Below are 6,115 nucleotides of genomic sequence, written 5' to 3'. Positions count from 1 at the left end.
AAGGTTTTGTATGCTTTGAGGAGGTTTTCCACCAACAACCTGTAGTTGTCTGCCTTGTTGTTTCCGAGAAAATTTATTGCCACTAACTGGAAGGCTTTCCATGCCGTCTTTTCCTTGACACGCAGTGCATGGTCAAATGCATCTTCTCGAAGAAGTTCACGAATCTGAGGACCAACAAAGACACCTTCCTTTATCTTAGCTTCACTTAACCTTGGAAATTTTCCACGGAGGTACTTGAAAGCTGCTTGTGTTTTGTCAATGGCCTTGACAAAGTTCTTCATCAGACCCAGCTTGATGTGTAACGGTGGTAACAAAATCTTCTTCTTCGAGTGCTTGCTCATATAGATTCCAATTAGGTGTGCGCGCGCCGCATGCACCATCGTCGGAGAAAGTTTCTACTCTAGCAACACCCGGTGGGTCGGCTGTGGAGCCCCCTGGAGTGGCGCCTTCATGGCGCTGGATATATACCCCAGCCAACCCAGCGCTCCCTCAGTTCCTTCTTACCGCCCCGACGGTCGTTGGAACTGTGGAGCGCGGCATAGCTGTTCTCCACTCTCCCTAGCTTATCCTGTAATTCTTATAGATAGTTGTAGTTATAGTTGTAGAATATTCTTAGATTGTTAATAGTTCATTATTTTAAATAGTTGTAAATAGTTAGCGGAAGTTAAGGGGGCTTTTTCTCCCCCCTTTTCCCCCGGCGCATAGCCGGGCTCATGCCCAAGGCTCCTGGCTTTAAGCTGTGCACATCCTGTGCTAAGCCTATGCCAACGGGAGATCCGCACGACTCGTGTCTGAAGTGTTTAGGAGAGTCCCACCAGACAGATAAGTGCAAAATCTGTAAGGCTTTCAGACCCAGGACTAAAAAGGAGTGGGACTTTAGACTCAAGCAGCTCCTCATGGAGGCGGCACTTAGCCCAGATCCTCCCTCGGGGCGCCAAGTTCCAGCACCGAGCGCCTCAGTGCGCAGCGCCCCGGCGGCACCTACCGGTACTACACCGCAAGCAGACGCGGATAAGGCCTCACGGCACCGTCCTCCCTCGGCACCGAGTCCGCCACAAGCGCCTCGGCGCCGTTCCCTGTCTCCGGGACGTAAGAGACCCCGCAAGACACAGGAGGCCGCTCTCCTACAAGCACCGGCTCCCCCGGTACCAGTGGTAGAGCCGCGTCCGCATCTAGAGCGCCAGAAGACGCAAATATCTTCTACACCGTTGAGTCCGGTGCGGACTGGCTCACCGCCTCAGTCCGTGGTGGAGCCCTGTCTTCCGTCTACTCCGGAGACCTTTGTGACGGCGAAGAGACCTCATCGCTCTCACGGAGCCGGTGCCGTTTCAACCCGCGGCACCACCCGCTCTTCGGACTGTGCAATCCAGGGGCAAGCTTGCCCTGGTACGCCCGCCATCTCCGAGTGTGGACTTGCGGCACCGCTCCAGGTCTCGGAGCAGGTCCCGACGCCGCTCGCAGTCCCGGCGCCGACTTTCACCCCGGCACTGGTCGTACTCGCGGCCTAGGTCTTCTTCACGGCACCGATCGACGTCTCAGCACCATCAGGACCATCGGTACCAGTCGGAATCTAGACGTAGTTCTCAGCACCGGTACAAGTGCCGCTCCAGTTCGAGGGCCGCTCCTGGCACCACGTCTACAGGTGGTCGTCTTCATCTTGGTCCAGATCCGGATCTCGGCACCAACATGGCCAGCGGCACTGATCTCGATCACGGTACCGCTCACCGGCACTGCGTAGGGACTGCTCGCCTACGGACCGGCACCGATCGGCACTGTACCGGACCAAGCCGATGCAGCTGCTTTCGGCACCGCCCTGGCCCTCGAGATCAGCGTCTTGCTCATCCGACGGGGCTTCACGATCAGCATACCCTCCCCAGGGTCAGGCTGCCGCTGACTTGGGTCACTGGCAGGAGGGGGCAGAGGACCCCACTACGCATTGGTCTTTCTGCACCCCGTGGGCGTATCACCAGGCGCAAGGGGCTCCACCATCGGCCTCTCGCTCGGCACAATCCAAGCCCAGAGTCCCGGAGGCCACCATCTCCCGTCCTCCCCCAGGGGGCATGGAGGCTCCCATGCCTACACCACCTCAGACCCTAGACCCCGGGGCAGGAGATCTTCCGCTTCAGGGACCCTTAGAACCGGACCCTCATTTGGACCCCTTGCCCCCGGAGGCATCCTCCTCATCTTCCCCGGATGAGGCGGTGGTGGGCACAACAGCCTCAGGCCTGCCCCCAATAGATCTTCGGGCCCACCAAGACCTATTACGTAGGGTGGCACGTAACATGGACCTCCAGGCGGAGGAGATAGTAGAGGTGCAGGACCCGGTGGTGAGCATCCTGTCGGCTGATGCCCCATCCCGGGTGGCATTACCACTGATTCGTACAATTCAGGCTAATGCCACTACCATATGGCAAACCCCTGCCTCCATTCCACCCACTGCCAGAGGGGTAGAGAGAAAGTACTTCATCCCCTCCAAGGACCATGAATACTTATACACGCACCCTCCACTGTGTTCACTAGTCGTGTCCTCGGTGAACGCAAGAGAGCGTCATGGCCAGCAGCGGCAGCGCCCAAATCGAAGGACACTAAACGCTTCGATTTGTTCGGGCGTAAGGTGTACTCAGCGGGGGGTCTGCAGCTCAGAGCCGTGAACCAACAGGCGCTCTTGAGCCACTACAGTTACAACTCATGGAAATCCATTGGTAAATTCAAAGAGTTGGTTCCCCAGGACTCAAGGGAGGAGTTCGGGGCCTTAGTGGAGGAAGGTAAGAAGGTGGCTAGGACCTCCTTACAAGCCTCCCTGGACATAGCGGACTTGGCCACTAGGACACTAGCATCTGGCATAGCTATGCGATGCGTCTCCCGGCTCCAGGTTTCGGGCTTACCGCCAGAACTGCAGCAGACCCTGCAGGATCTACCGTTCGAGGGCCAAGGATTATTCTCGGACACGACGGACTCTCGATTGCAGAGCCTCAAGGATTCGAGAACCATCATGCGCTCCCTGGGGATGCATGTCCCAGGGCCCCAGCGCAGACCCTTTAGGCCCCAGCCGCAAAGGTTCTACCCTCCCCCACCTCGTCCGAGACAAAACTTTGCCAGAAGGCGGGGACTAGGTGGTAGACGAAGGTCGACCGGCCCTCAACCCGGTCAGAACCAGGGCCCGCTTAGGCCACCTTCAGGTCCTAGACAAAACTTTTGAAGGTGCACTCGAGGACGGCGCCCCAGCCACTACCCAGGATCCATTTCCCTCCTTTCGGGATCGCCTCTCCCGTTTCCACTGTGCTTGGTCCATTATAACCTCGGACCGCTGGGTCCTTCGCACGGTGGAGAGGGGATACGCTCTCCAGTTTTCTTTGTTCCCCCCCTCCGACCTCCCCTCCCGTCCCTCTTCAGGGACCCTTCTCACGAGCATCTCCTTACACAGGAGGTTTTTGGCCTCCTCTCCATGGGGGCCATAGAGGAGGTTCCCCCAGAGTTAAGGGGCAGGGGGTTCTACTCTCGCTACTTCCTGATCCCCAAAGCAAAAGGGGGTCTACGTCCCATTTTAGACTTACGCGGACTCAACAAATTCATAGTAAAGTTGAAGTTCCGCATGGTCTCCTTGGGGAACATCATCCCTTCCCTGGATCCTGGAGACTGGTTCGCCACCCTCGACATGAAGGACGCATATTTTCATATAGTAATTTACCCCCCCACACAGGCGCTTCCTTCGATTTGTAGTAAACAAAGTGCACTACCAATTTGCTGTCCTTCCCTTCGGCTTGTCCGCGGCTCCGAGAGTGTTCACCAAATGTATGGCTGTCGTGGCAACATACCTTCGTAGACAAAGGATACGGGTGTTCCCGTATCTAGACGACTGGCTGGTGCGCGGCCGCACCAGGGAGCAAGTTCAAGCTCACGTCCAGATAATACTGCAAACATTCCACGAGTTAGGCATTCTACTCAACAAAGAAAAGTCCACTCTGGAAACAACCCAGAGATCAGAGTTTATCGGGGCAGTCTTAGACTCCAGACTCGCCCGAGCTCTTCTACCAGACAATCGGTTTCACACCATCACAGGCATCATCCGAGGGCTCCAGGTCTTCCCAATTACCACAATAAGGACGTGCCTCAGCCTGTTGGGACACACGGCCTCTTGCACTTACGTAACCGGGCATGCCAGACTTCAGCTTCGCCCACTTCAGGCCTGGGTATCGTCGGTGTACTGTCCTTATCGGGACAACCAGAACATGGTGGTCACGGTACCGAACTCGGTCCTGACCTCTCTCACCTGCTGGCTGGATCACAAGGCGGTTGGTGCAGGAATGGTTTCACGCCCCACAACCCTCCCTGCGCCTGGTCACGGACGCTTCATCTCTCGGTTGGGGCGCTCACCTCGGAGAGCGCCACACCCAGGGCCTGTGGACCGCATCCCAACTAGCTCTGCAAATCAATGTTCGAGAGCTGATGGCCGTGCATCTAGCCTGTCAGGCATTTCTCGGTCTCCTGCACGACCGTTGCGTGTCAGTCCTCACAGACAACACCACGGCCATGTTCTACATCAACAAGCAAGGAGGAGCCTGGTCGTCTCTCCTATGCCAAGAGGCCATTCGCCTGTGGGAGTTCTGCATTGCCCACTCGATACATCTCATGGCATCGTTCCTCCCTGGAGTCCAGGACACTCTAGCGGACCGTCTCAGCAGATCCTTCCAGACGCACGAGTGGTCGATAGCCCAGACATCATCTATTCCATCTTCCAGAGGTGGGGATTTCCCTAGGTCGACCTGTTCGCATCTCGAGCCAACAGGAAGTGCCACGTGTTCTGCTCCTTACAAGGGCGATCTCCGGGCTCCCTTTCGGATGCTTTCCTTCTGACGTGGAAAGACCAGCTGTTTTATGCTTTTCCTCCATTCCCACTGGTCCACATGGTACTGCTCAAGCTACGCAGAGACGAGGCACATCTCATTCTAGTCACTCCAGCTTGGCCAAGACAGCACTGGTACACCACACTTCTGGGAGCTATCGGTTCAAACTCCGATCACGCTTCCCTTGTGCCCAGACTGATCTCTCAGGACCACGGCCGACTCTGTCACCCCGACTTGCAATTGCTCCACCTCACAGCGTGGATGCTCCACGGCTAAATCGGACAGAGCTACAATGCTCACATCCCGTGCAACAGTTTCTGCTGGGAAGTAGAAAGCCCTCTACATGGACCACTTACTTAGCCAAGTGGAAACGGTTCTCCTGTTGGTGCGCGCAGCGGGCTACGCCCCCCTTGCAGGCGTCAATTCCCTTTATACTTGAATATCTCCTATCCCTGAAATAGCAAGGCTTGGCGATATCTTCAATCAGGGTTCACCTGGCCGCTATATAGGCGTTCCACCCAAGAGAACTCGCTTCCTCGGTCTTCTCTAACCCGGTGGTCGTTAGATTCCTCAAGGGCTTAGACCGGACGTACCCAGAACAATGCCAACCCGTTCCGGCATGGGATCTTAACCTGGTTCTCTGCAAGCTCACAGGGCCCCCGTTAGAGCCATTGGCTACCCGCTCACTCCTGTACCTATCTTGGAAGACAGCCTTCCTGGTAGCCATCACTTCAGCAAGGCAGGTTTCTGAAATCAGGGCGCTTACGTCCGAGCCTCCATACACAGTTTTCCATAAGACAAGGTGCAGCTTCGCCCCCACCCTGCCTTTCTTCCCAAGGTAGTTTCACCTTTTCATGTGAACCAGGATATATTTCTCCTGGTCTTCCATCCTAAGCCGCACGCCACCCGTCAAGACCAGCGTATGCATTCCTTGGACGTACGCAGGGCCCTGGCTTTCTATATTGAGCGTACAAAGCCGTTTAGGAAGACAACAACTCTTCGTTGCAGTGGCCGACCGGATGAAAGGCTTACCAGTCTCCTCACAACGTCTCTCCTCGTGGATCACGTCCTGCATTCATGCTTGCTACGACCTGGCCGGTGCCCCGACGCCGCACCTCACCGCCCACTCTACGAGGGCTCAAGCCTCCTCGACTGCCTTCCTGGCTCAAGTCCCGATCCAAGACATTTGTAGAGCTGCGGTTTGGTCATCAGTCCACACCTTCGCCGCTCACTATGCACTGATACAGCAGTCCAGAGTTGATGCTGCATTC

General features: G+C 56.3%; 1 protein-coding gene across 2 annotated transcripts in view; it reads right to left on the bottom strand.

Moving 5' to 3' along the window:
- LONP2 (lon peptidase 2, peroxisomal) overlaps nucleotides 1–6,115 on the bottom strand; it is a gene marked incomplete at its 5' end in the record, with an annotated part of 95,190 nt that overhangs the window by 32,047 nt on the left and 57,028 nt on the right.

Source organism: Trachemys scripta, chromosome 13, assembly GCF_013100865.1.
Source record: "Trachemys scripta elegans isolate TJP31775 chromosome 13, CAS_Tse_1.0, whole genome shotgun sequence".
Classification (NCBI taxonomy): domain Eukaryota; kingdom Metazoa; phylum Chordata; order Testudines; family Emydidae; genus Trachemys; species Trachemys scripta.
Note: the sequence above shows the minus strand (reverse complement) of the source record. Positions and strands in the feature narration are given on the sequence as shown.